The sequence below is a fragment of the Rosa chinensis genome, chromosome 5 (genome assembly GCF_002994745.2).
Source record: "Rosa chinensis cultivar Old Blush chromosome 5, RchiOBHm-V2, whole genome shotgun sequence".
Taxonomy (NCBI): Eukaryota; Viridiplantae; Streptophyta; class Magnoliopsida; order Rosales; family Rosaceae; genus Rosa; species Rosa chinensis.
Window position 1 is genome coordinate 12,260,230 of NC_037092.1, and position 12,448 is coordinate 12,272,677.

The 12,448-nt window shown below is 39.0% G+C and overlaps 1 non-coding gene across 1 annotated transcript; it reads left to right on the forward strand.

The window, feature by feature from the left end:
- Positions 1-3,267: 3,267 nt before the first annotated feature.
- LOC112168517 lies at positions 3,268-3,374 on the forward strand. Its single transcript, XR_002924278.1, has one exon. It is a non-coding gene; the product is annotated as a small nucleolar RNA R71 (small nucleolar RNA).
- Positions 3,375-12,448: the final 9,074 nt, after the last annotated feature.

The window sequence follows — 12,448 nt, forward strand, 5'->3', positions numbered from 1 at the left end:
AATAACATGAGGAATCTTTTCAACTCTTTGGCCCAAAACAGCTCCTATGGCATAATCAGATGCATCACACATGAGCTCAAAGGGAAGACTCCAATCCGGTGGCATGATAACAGGGGCCTCAGTCAACATCTTCTTTAGCTTTTCAAACGCCTCCATGCACTCCTTGTCAAAGACAAAAGGTACATCTTTTTGAAGTAGTCGACATAATGGTCTTGTGATCTTCGAGTGATCCTTGATGAAGCGTCGATAGAAACCTGCATGACCAAGAAAAGAGCGCACCTCCTTCACGGATGTGGGAGTGGTAAAGAGCGTACAAGATCCATCTTTGCTTTGTCTACTTCTATCCCTTTAGCAGATATAATATGACCCAAAACTATACCTTGTTGCACCATAAAATGACACTTTTCCCAGTTTAAAACAAGGTTAGTTTCTTGACATATCTTAAGAACTAAAGATAGATTAAATAGACAAGAATCAAAAGAGTCACCGTAGAGAGAAAAGTCGTCCATGAAGACTTCGATGATCTTTTCAACCATATCAGAAAATATGCTCATCATGCACCTTTGGAATGTTGCAGGGGCGTTGCATAGGCCAAAAGGCATCCTCCGGTAAGCGAATGTCCCAAAAGGACATGTGAAAGTTGTCTTTTCTTGGTCCTCCGGATGAATAGCAATTTGATTGTAACCGGAGTATCCGTCCAAGAAACAATAATATGCATGACCTGCAAGTCTTTCCAACATTTGATCAATAAAAGGCAAAGGAAAATGGTCCTTACGTGTAGTAATGTTGAGTTTGCTGTAGTCAATGCAAACCCTCCAACCGGTTTGAACTCGGGTAGGAACCAATTCATTGTCTTCATTCTTGACAACTGTGATGCCAGAACGCTTAGGTACAACTTGGACCGGACTCACCCATTCGCTATCAGAGATGGGATAAATGATGCCCACATCAAGGAGTTTGAGAACCTCTTTCTTTACTACCTCCATCATAGGCGGGTTGAGACATCTTTGAGCCTCTCTTGATAGTTTAGAGCCCTCTTCTATAAGAATCCGATGCATGCACATGGAAGGGTTTATTCCCTTGATGTCCGCTATGCTCCATGCAATTGCTGACTTGTGTTCCCTTAGAACTCTCACCAACTTCTCTTCCTCAATCATAGAAAGATTGGCTGCAATGATGATGGGCAATGTATCATTCTCTCCCAAAAATGCATACTTCAAGTGTTCGGGCAATGGTTTGAGTTCTAATTTGGGTGCCTGAACAACAGAAGGGACAAGTTTTGTATCAGTTAGTGGAAGAGGAATGAATTTAGAACTAAACTTAGCTGGGATATAAGGTGGAGCATCAAGGGCAGCAACTATTTCAAGCAATTCCTCATCAAAAACCATAGAAGAAGCAGCAACTTTTATGGCAGACGACAAACGATCCATCGCTGCATTCCCTGTGATTGATCGCTGCTGGGAGCTTAAACCAAGTTCCAATGTTTTCTTGAGTGGGTCTTCCCCCACACTCACATCAAAGGTGTCCTGTACTAAAAATTCAAGAGCATCAATAGAAAAACAGGAATGAATGTCACTAGGGTACCTCATTGCTTCAAAAATATTGAAGCCTATAACATCTCCATCAAATTCCATGGTCAAGGTTCCTTCAAAGACATCTATCTTTGTGCGAGTGGTTCTCAAGAATGGACGACCAAGAATGAGTGGTAAGTCATATGGCACAGGCTCAGGTTCCATGTCAAGCACAAAGAAATCCGCGGGAAATATCAAGTGATTAACTTGCACGAGCACATCTTCCATAAGTCCCTTAGGAAGAGCTATTGAGCGATCCGCTAATTGGATAGTTATCGGTGTTGGTTTGAGCTCACCTAGATTCAAAGACTCATAGACAGAGAAAGGCATTAGATTAATTGAAGCACCCAAGTCTAATAAAGCCTTACCAAACCTTTTATCCCCAATGGTGCAAGGGATTGTGAACCTTCCAGGATCCCTCAATTTTGGAGGTAACTTTCTCAAAAGCACAGCGGACACTTCTTCACTTAAAGCAACCGTTTCCTTCTCCTTGTACTTCCGTTTGTTAGTGCACAACTCCTTAAGAAATTTAGCATATCGCGGTATTTGCTTTATAGCATCCAAGAGAGGGATGTTAACTTGGACTTTACGGAACGTTTCCAAGACATCCTTCTCTTCTTGATCTTTCTTAGAGCTCATGAACCTACGAGGAAAAGGAATACATGAAGTAACCAACTTAGGAGGACTAGGATCTTTTACCTTTGGAGGGGAAAAAACATGAACATTCTGATCAGCCCCCGTGAGATCGATCGTTTTTTCACCAGCGATGATTTTCTTTTCCTCCCTTGTATTTCTTTGCTCCTCCTTCTCTTCTTGATCTTTCTTGGATGTTCTTTGGTGCCCAGAGACTTCTTCCAATTGTCTACCACTCCTTAAAGTGATTGAATTGAGCTCAACCATGCTCCCATCCTTAGGATTTTGAATGGTTGTGCTAGGGTGGGTGCCAGGAGGTCTAGTTTGCATCACCGTTGCAAGTTGCCCAACTTGCCTTTCTAAGTTCTTGATAGCTTGTCCATGTTGCTGAGCTAAGGCATCTTGCTTTTGAAACTGAATCTCAGTCCTTTAGATGAAAGCTGCTGTGTCCTTTTGGAAAGATGCGGTGTTCAGAGTCATCTCTTTCACTAGTTCTTCCAAGGACTTGCTTGAGGATTGTTGAGGAGGTGTTTGTTGATAGACTTGCTGCCTAGCCCCTTGTTGGAATCCAGGTGGTCCATTGTAGACGCCTTGAGTAGGTCGAACCACTTTGTCATTACCGCCCCAACGGAAGTTTGGGTGATCCTTCCATCCCGGATTGTACGTGTTCGAGTAAGGGTCATATTTGGGCCTTTGTTGCCCCATGTAATTCACCTGTTGCTCAGACATAGGACATCTATCAGTAGTATGATCAGAATAGGAACAAATAGAGCATACCTGAGATGTTGCCTTAATGCCATTGCCTAAGGCATTCATTAACATGTCAATCTTTCTTTCCACAGCCACCATTTGGTTCCTTGAATCGACTTCATACACTCCTCGTCCTCTTGTACATTTATCCCTTGTGTAGAATTGTCTATTATTGTCAGCCAAATCATCCATTAGATTATATGCTTCTTGACCGGTTTTGTTCATGAAAGTACCTCCACACGCAGAATCAACGCTGCCCCTATTAGCTATGTCCAATCCATCATAGAAAAATTGGACAAGGTCATTTAGACTGAAGTTGTGATGGGGACACTTCCTCTGCAACTCCTGAAATTCCTCCCATGCCTCATATAGTGTATCTCCATCCTTTTGAGTGAAGTTTTGAATCTCCCTCCTTAGTCGTTTTCTCAGTTGAGCGGGGAAATATTGTTTCAAAAACTTCTTAACCATTTCATCCCAAGTTGTGATGATACCTGCAGGTAACGAGTACAACCAACGTTTTGCATCATCTTTTAAGGAAAAGGGAAATAGAAGTAACCTGAGTCCTTCTGGTTGGATGTTCTGAATGGTTTGCAGCTTGCAAATATCTAAGAATTCCCTAATGTGAACATTAGGATCCTCAGATGGTGTGCCAGAGTACTTAGGCAATGAGTTAAGGAGCTGCACAGGAATGGAGAAGGCTTGATTGCCAGGTGGTGTGTAAGCTATGCATGAGGGGGATTCCGAGGCTGTCGGAACAAAAGCATCCTTCAATGCCATGTCAAGTCTTGGGGGTTCCTCTTCGTCCTCGTGAATTGAATGTGCAGGTGAGTTTGGTGGTGTTTTCTCCTCCTCCTCCCCTTGTGAGGAAGTAGAACCCGCCGTTGTGTCGTGAATTGGCAAACTAGTTCCCTTCGTTTGCTTCCTATTTGACTTGCAAGTGCGTTCTATCTCTGAATCCAAGGGGGTAAGATTGCCTTGAGCAGTTCTACGAGTAAGCATACACCTGAAAACACAAACAAAGAAACACTAAGTAAGAAACTAAAACAAAAATCAAATTAAACAAACTAGTAGAAGCAATTAGAATAAAAGTAATCCCCGGCGATACGGCGCCAAAAATTGATAGCTAAATTTATAAGCTATTGATTTTCCTTATTCTCCTGCAAATATGTCAATCGTAGTATAGAGAAATAAGGGTCTCCCGCAGAGGATTAAGTTAAACTAAGTGCTTCAACAAAAATCACAAAAACGTGACTGCAACTCCTACTGAACAGCAGTTGAAAAACAAACTAAAATCCTAACCAAAACAACCCAGAAAAATATGAAAATTTACAGAGACGTACTAGACACACAAGGCATCCGGCACACAAAATTTGGGAATTTTTGGAGTTCTTTTACTATGAGAATAAAATACGTCAAGACAGAGAACAGAAAGAAAAACGAAACTGAACTGATTTAAGATTGGTTGATATCAAGATGATGAAACTAGCTAGGAAGGAAGTATCCACCCCCAACAATCACACACAACACACTTTGTCCAATTTACTTCCAATTAACTTAGTTAAAGACACTCAGATTGGCTCGGTACGCTTGAACACAACCTATTACTCTTTCTTACTTTGTACGCTAGGCAGGAAGTGCTCTACACCTAGACTATTCCCAAGCAATGCAACCTAAAGGTACGCTTATTAGATTAAACATGCAGAGATCATTAAGTTTGAAAAGAGTTTGAGCAATCACTAGGCATCGCAAATAACTTAGAGCCTTGCTAAACCTAGGGTTTTGTTTACTTGCTAGTGAAAACTACCAATTACTTCTCTAGACAATTTGAGGAATCCAACTATTGATCCAGGCATCAAACAATCAAAGTATTAGAACCCTAGCATGCATACTAAGTAGGCCTCCAAAGCATACAAACATAGAATTCATCAATGAGAAATACGGTAAACAAAACCTCAACTTTATTAATTGGAAAATAAATTGAATGTCAAAGCATGTTATGGATCATGTCTAGGGGTTTCAACTGCCCCCTAACTACTGGAAATTTAGTTACACATAATTGGAATCAAAAACACAAAATAATGAAAAAGGGAGGAAGAAGAAGAGAGAGCGAGCTGCTGCAGATTGATCTCCTTTTATATGCTTAGAGGTTAGGAAATCCAAAACCGAAAAGAATTTAGGGTTCACATGCTTAGGTGGAGTTTTCCTCTTGGCTCTTGAACTTGATGACTTATTCTAACCATTCACATCGTGCCATTTGTCCATCATGAGTCGGAATATGAAGCACAAACTCGTCCTCGGGCTTCTTGGTGTGATTTGGGCCTCGAAACATAAATTCCCGTCCAACCTCAGATTCACGCGCAGCCTGACCTCTTGTACTAAATCGGCCATAACTTTCTCTAGAAAAATGATATTGATGAGCCGTAAAAAGATTCGGAAACTAGACATCCGAGGATATCCATCAATATAAAGATCATTCTCTGGATAGTTCTGAGCTGGTCTCAGTGCTCTGTCGAAGTTAACTGATCTGCACAGGCAGATTTCCCGATTTTGCTTTTCAATCCCTCTTTTACTTCTTTTCTTCTTCTTTACTCCAAGACACCTATAAAACAAATAAACAAAGTAAATAACTAGAAAATATACTAAACTAACAAAGAAAGTAGGGAGATTAACGCTATTAATATCGCATAAATAAGCTCTTATCAAGTTTTTAAGGAAATAAAAAGTGTAGACAACAAGGAGATGCTAAAATCAAGTCTAGGTTCATCTATACAGATATTGTGGCCGAAAATAAATCAGAAAATCAGAATTTATTCATGGAATTTCGGCAACTTAATATTAAGGAATTATTTTGGTGAGTTTTTGGACAACACAACAAGACTTATGTGGAAATTTTTGATTGGTTGAGTGACATGACAAGCTGACGTGGCATTAACTGATTGGATGGAGCTGTGTCATAGAGCCTTGATTTCCCTTATAAATATCCTCCCTCCTTGGACGTTTGGAGGTCCACACTTTACAATTTTCAGAAAATTACTCTCTCATAAACATCTAGCCTCTCCTCATCTCTCCATCCTCTAGTGCACCCACGGATTTCAAGCAAGGCCGAAGAAGAGAAGAAGGAGCCGTGAAGTAATTCATCCATCACCACCCTTGGAGCTTGCTTTCGAGATTCAAGAAACCAACAACATAAATCATTCATCCTCATCTTCCATCCACGGTGTAATTCGACCTCTTCTTTGTAACCTTGTTTTGATTTTCGTTGGGTTGTTTCTAGTTGACATTGATGTTTGAACAAAGTTGTTAATTCTGAAATTTATATAATTGAATGAGATTTTCGATTCCTATATTGTGATTCTTAGTTGCTTTTGTGAGATTGTTTAATTAAATTTGTTTGATTGAAATCTTTTATGTATTTATCTTATGTGGTTCGAAACATATATGGTTTATATATAATTGTTGCTAGATTTAAGAACATGATTCAACTTATTGTTTTGTGAACTTAAATCAAAAGTAGTAAAGGTTTTGGACAAAAACCGAATTTAATTGAAAATGATTGCAATTAGATGGACTTTTTCATACTAAGTTGTTCACTTAAGTTGATAGCCTTTCTCCATGTGTATTGCATTGAACATGTTATGATTAGCTAGCTTTCTAGACTTTGATTGCATGTTTGATAGGATTGATGTAGGTGCTTTCACTTAGGTTAATTAGCAAGGAAAGTAAAATATGGGAAATCGTTTGCTTTCTAACGTTTCACATGATCAACTTCTTTCTCATGACTTAGATGAACAATATTAGGGTTGAATCGAATTTGATTATAACTTTGGTTTTGATCTTTGTTTCTCTCATTTCATTCTTGTAATTATGTTTTTTATGTTTTATTTATTTTCTTTATATAGTTAATTTTCGGAACCATAAATCAAAATCCCCCCTTAATTTTGTAAATATGTTCATACTTTGTTTTATTTTTGTAAATAATTTACTTTGTACTTATTTTGATTCTTTATTTGTCCTACAATGACAAGTGTACCCTCAATCCCCGGATTAGATCGATCCCTGCTTGCTTATACTATTGATGATATTTTTAGGGTTAAATTATGCGCTTGCTTTTAGCGTATCAAGGAGGAGCACGGAAGGTGGCGTTTTGCCTCGTGGAGTCTGATCCCACACTTCCGTTATTTCTCTTCTCTTTGTAGGGATAAAACAAACCTATATCAATCGTACCTCTTAGGTATCGAAAAATTGTCTTTACACCAATCCAATGGCGGCGTGTTGGCGCATAACTGTGTCGGGCTAACAAGTTCACAGCGAATGAGATGTCCGGTCTTGTGCATTGAGCTAAGTACAACAATGCGCCTATTGCACTTAGATAGGGCACTTCAGCCTCTAATAAGTCTTCGTCTTCATCCCTTGGACGAAACGGATCTTTTTCAGGCTCAAGACTATGACCGATCATGGGAGTACTCACAGACTTTGCTTTATCTTCATTAAAGCGCCTTAATAATTTTAGAGTATATGCTGACTGATGGATCATAATCCCATCACTACGGTGCTCGATTTCCAGTCCGAGACAAAACCGTGTTTTCCCAAGATCTTTCATCTCAAATTCGGATTTCAAGTATTTAGCAGTTTCCTTTAACTCATCTAGAGTTCCAATTAGGTTCATGTCGTCGACATAAACTGCTACAATTGCAAATCCAGAACTTGTCCTTTTTATAAACAATCATGGGCATATTTCATTGTTCTCATATCCCTTCCCAATCAAGTAGTCACTTAGACGGTTATACCACATCCGTCCAGATTGTTTCAATCCATATAGTGAGCGTCTCAATCTTATTGAAAACGCGCTCCGTGGTTTAGAGCCACTTTGGGTAATTGAAGTCCATCTAAACCTTCATGTATATCTCTGAATCTAGATCCCTATAGAGATATAATAGGAGCATTTTAATGCGATGTTTTAATAGTTATTTCCTCATATTTTACTTAGTTATTTACTTAAATAAATAAATTTTAATTTAGTTTTTATTTTCTAGGTACATTGGAATAAATGGAGAAGAAATGAGCTGAAATGAAAACACATGGCGAAAAGAGAGGAGTCCTGATGAGGCTAGGAAACCTGAAGGCATTAGGAGACCGCATGGCTTGAAGATGACGTGGGAGATATTATGGGAGATTAAATCTGATTTTTGCATGGGAAATGATGGAGATAATGTGAAAATCAAGGAGATGATGTTGAGAAAATCTTGGGAGAGTTTCATGGGATTGTGCAACAAGAAAAAGTCCAAAACAAGTCTAGATTCATTCCTATTTTCACTCAAGATTATTTTGGCCGAAAATTAAGAGAAAAATCAGATAAAATCTTGGGAAAATCAGCAATAATATATTTGCAAAGATTATGGGATTGATTTTGGAGCTTTTTGATTGGTTGGATGACACAACAGAGCTGACGTGGTGCTACGTGATTGGTCGAAGCTGTGTGGTGCAACCAAAAAATTCTTTGAAAATTAAATTCATGAAGCCTTGCCTTCCCCTATATATACCCTCCTCTCTAGATGTTTTAGAAAACACCACCACACCACCACAACACACAACACCTCTCTCCATTAGAAAATAAACATTAGAAAAATTCTCTCCATTCTCTAGTCTTCAGAAGCTCTGCGTCTCAACCAAGGAGGAGAAGAATTCATGCAATACATCAAGATCCTATCCACCATCCACCCTTGTGTCGTCCCTAGAAGATTGCTTGCTTTCAAGGATTTTCGAGTTCTTCGTCCCAAGGCCATGTCATCCATCTTTCACGGTGTATTTCATACTTTCTTTTGTTTTCCTTTGTTTGATTTTGTAGAGTTATGAATTCTAGTTAACATGACATTTAGGGAAAAGTTTAAAGCCCATTTATATGTTTTGAAATAAAGTTGTGATTTCTTTATGTTGATTTATATGTTGCTTATGTGAGATTGCTTGATTGATTTTGGATTACAGAAAACTTTTGCATGTTTGTGTTCTTTGGTGGCCAAGTTAGGATATATGCATGTAATTGGAGCTAGATTTAAGTAGTAAAGGCTTTGGACAAAAGTCAAAATCAATTAAGGAGGATTGCAAATTAGGTGAGCTTATTCATAACTAGGTTATGCACTTTGGTTGACATCCTTTCTTTGTTCTTAATGCGTTGAATGTGTTCTTGATTAGCTAGCTTTCTAGACTATGATTGCATGTTCAATAGGATTGATTTAGGTGCTTTCACTTAGATTAATTATTCAAGGAAAGTAAAAAATGGGAAATCGTTTGCTTTCTAACGTTTCACATGGTCAACTTCTTTCTCATGACATAGAAGATCAACAATAGGAATTGTGATTGGATTTCATTCATATGGATGTGGCTTTGATCTTTGTTCCTTGCGTTCCACTCTTGTATATATGCTTTTATGTTTTCTTTATTTTATTTATTTTAACTTTTGATTTTACAATTCTTAAACCCCCCTCCGTTTTATTTCATTTTTTGTATATATTCTTTTGTAAATTAATTTATACTTTTATTAATTCTTAATTTGTTTTTGCAATGACAGGTGTACCCTCAATCCCCGGTTAAAACGATCCCTATTTACCATATACTAACAATGACATTTTCAGGGTTAAATTGCGCGCTTACTTTTAGCGTTATCAAGATATGCTGTAACCACATCCGTAAGCTGCATGTCAAGTTTTTCGGAAACTACCAAACTGACAAGGTAGCGGAACGTTATAACGTCCATTACGGGAGAGTATGTCTCCTCGTAGTCGATTCCAGAGCGTTGTGAGAAACCTTGCGCCACAAGGCATGCTTTGTATCTAACAACCTCATTTTTCTCATTACGCTTTCTAACAAAGACCTATTTATGGCCAACAGGTTTTATACTTGGGGGTGTCAGCATTATAGGCCTAAATACCTGTCTCTTTGTTAGTTAATCCAATTCAACCTGGATCGCATTTTTCCATTTAGGCCAGTCTGCTCTTCGTTGACATTCTTCAATAGAGCGAGGTTTGATATCATCATGTTCTATAATTCCTTGAGTAATAGAATATGCAAACACATCATCAAGGATAATAGAATCTCGACTCAACGTCTCATGTACACTAGTGTAATTCATGGAGATCTCTCTATTCTCTGGAATTGGTTCTGACATTGGAGCGTCCCCCAATGATGTCTCTTGGACATAACCATAATCCGGAATATCTTTATGAGACGGGTTATTTATGTCGATGATTAATGGATTTTTTTTTTTGCCAAACTCGCTTTCTTTCTCGGGCGAGAATCCATTGAACCTTTGGGTCTCCCACGTTTCCTTGCTGGGAGCCCGGCCTGAGCCACATTGCCATCACCATTAATGGTGGCGGCGCCATGCCCAATACCCCTAGGGGTGGCGCCATATCCACTATTTTTAGGGACATCAATCCTTGCAGGCACGTTTGCAGCAGGTATATGTGATCTTGTCACTTTAGCGATATCAGAAAACGCATCAGGCATAGAGTCTGCTACGTTCTGAAGATCTAGAATTCTCCGCACCTCAATTTCAAACTGTACGGTTCGGGGATCAAGATGAGACAAAGTGGGGATAGACCACGACAATTCCTGTCGTTTCTGTTGAACATTATTGTTCTTATCTCCCCCTAATGACGGGAAGACTGTCTCATTGCGGATAATGGTTGGAGAGTCATATCCAACATAAATGCCCAATCGTCTTTGAGGACCTATTTTGGTGCGCTGTGGCGGCGCAATTGGCACATAAACAGCACACCCAAATAAGCTTAAGTGTGAGACATCAGGCTCATATCCAGTAACCATCTAGGACGCAGAAAAGACTTGAGTGGCAGTAGGCCTCAGACGAATAAGCACTGCTCATGCAATATTGCATAGCCCCAAGCAGAAACAGGGAGATTGGTGCGCATAATCAATGCTTTAGCAACCATTTGAAGTCTTTTAATGGTGGCTTCTGCGAGACCATTTTGGGTGTGAACGTGAGGAACAGGGTGTTCAACCTCAATCCCAATGGACATGCAATAGTCATCAAAAGTTTTTGATGTAAACTCTCCAGCATTGTCAAGACAAATTAACTTAATGGGATGATCAGGGTGGTGAGCCCTTAACTTAATGATTTGTGCTACGAGTTTAGCAAATGCAGCATTTCTGGTGGACAAAAGCATGACATGTGACCAACGTGTCGATGCATCAACCAACACCATAAAATATCTAACTGGTCTGCAAGTTGGTTGGATAGGTCTACAAATATCACCTTAGATTCGTTGCAAGAATTTAGTGTCCTTTGCATAGGATGGTCTCGATCCTAATTTTGCTAAAGAGTAGGCTTTGCAAAACAAAACATGGGTTTTAGAAGCAACCATAGAAGAATCTGGTTGAGCCACGAAGTCACAATTGACTTTAGATGTAGAGAAAGGAATCAAGGAGGCATTAGTGGTGTCAATACCACTGTTGGGCCGCAGGGGGTAGGCGGCTCTGGCCCTACCTTGGATTGAATTTTGGTTCTGACTTCTTTTGGTTTTGAAAAATGGATGTCCATGTGAAGTCTTTAGTATACGGATCATCATATCACGACCTGAGTGCCCCAAACGATCGTGCCAAAGCCTATATGTGTCAGAATCCCATAAGTCATATCTCATGACATGGTTGGATTCAATGACTCGAATAGTGGTTGCATACAACCCACTAGAACGACACATAAGTTTGACTAATACACGTTTATGTCCATAGTCATTAGAGGTGATGCAAAGGAACTCTTGTCCATTCTCACAATGTGTTTCCACATGAAAACCATTGGCTCTTAAATCTTTAAAACTCAATAGGGTCCTTCCAGCCCTAGGAGCATATAGAGCTTCGGTGACATTAATACCCATGCCATTTGGCAACATAAATTGAGCTAGTCCTCGACCATGAATCAATTGTGATGGTCCAGCCATCGTAGTCACAGAAGATCGACTAGGCGTTATCCATAAAAATAGTTGCCTATGTCCCAATATAGTATGTGTGGTGCCGCTATCAACAAGGCATTCTAACTCTCCAGGAAACATACTGAAAAATAATAAAGTTCGAAATTAAAAACATGTCCATGACATTGAATAATACGATATTTTATTAATAAATGATTATACGCATTTATATGCATGTAATTATATCTAAAACACTAGAATTAAGCTAATCCTCATGTCAATTAATATGTAATTAATTTATTTTTATTTACTTTGTAGAAAATAAGCGGAATTACGGAAACGAGAGAAAATGGTGCTAAATTGGAGCAAATTGGAGTTTCCGACAAAAGAACGAAAAAGTCAACGCGGGTCAACCGTAGTCAACACCATCAAGGGAGCGGAATCAAACCATCTCTGATAATGTGTGGAAGTGCGTTGAGGAAGAAGAGAAGAAAGAAAAAAATGGGGAAAAGAAAAGAAAAGAAAATAATGCAGCTTAATTAATTAAGTTAATTAATCACTTGATTAATTAGC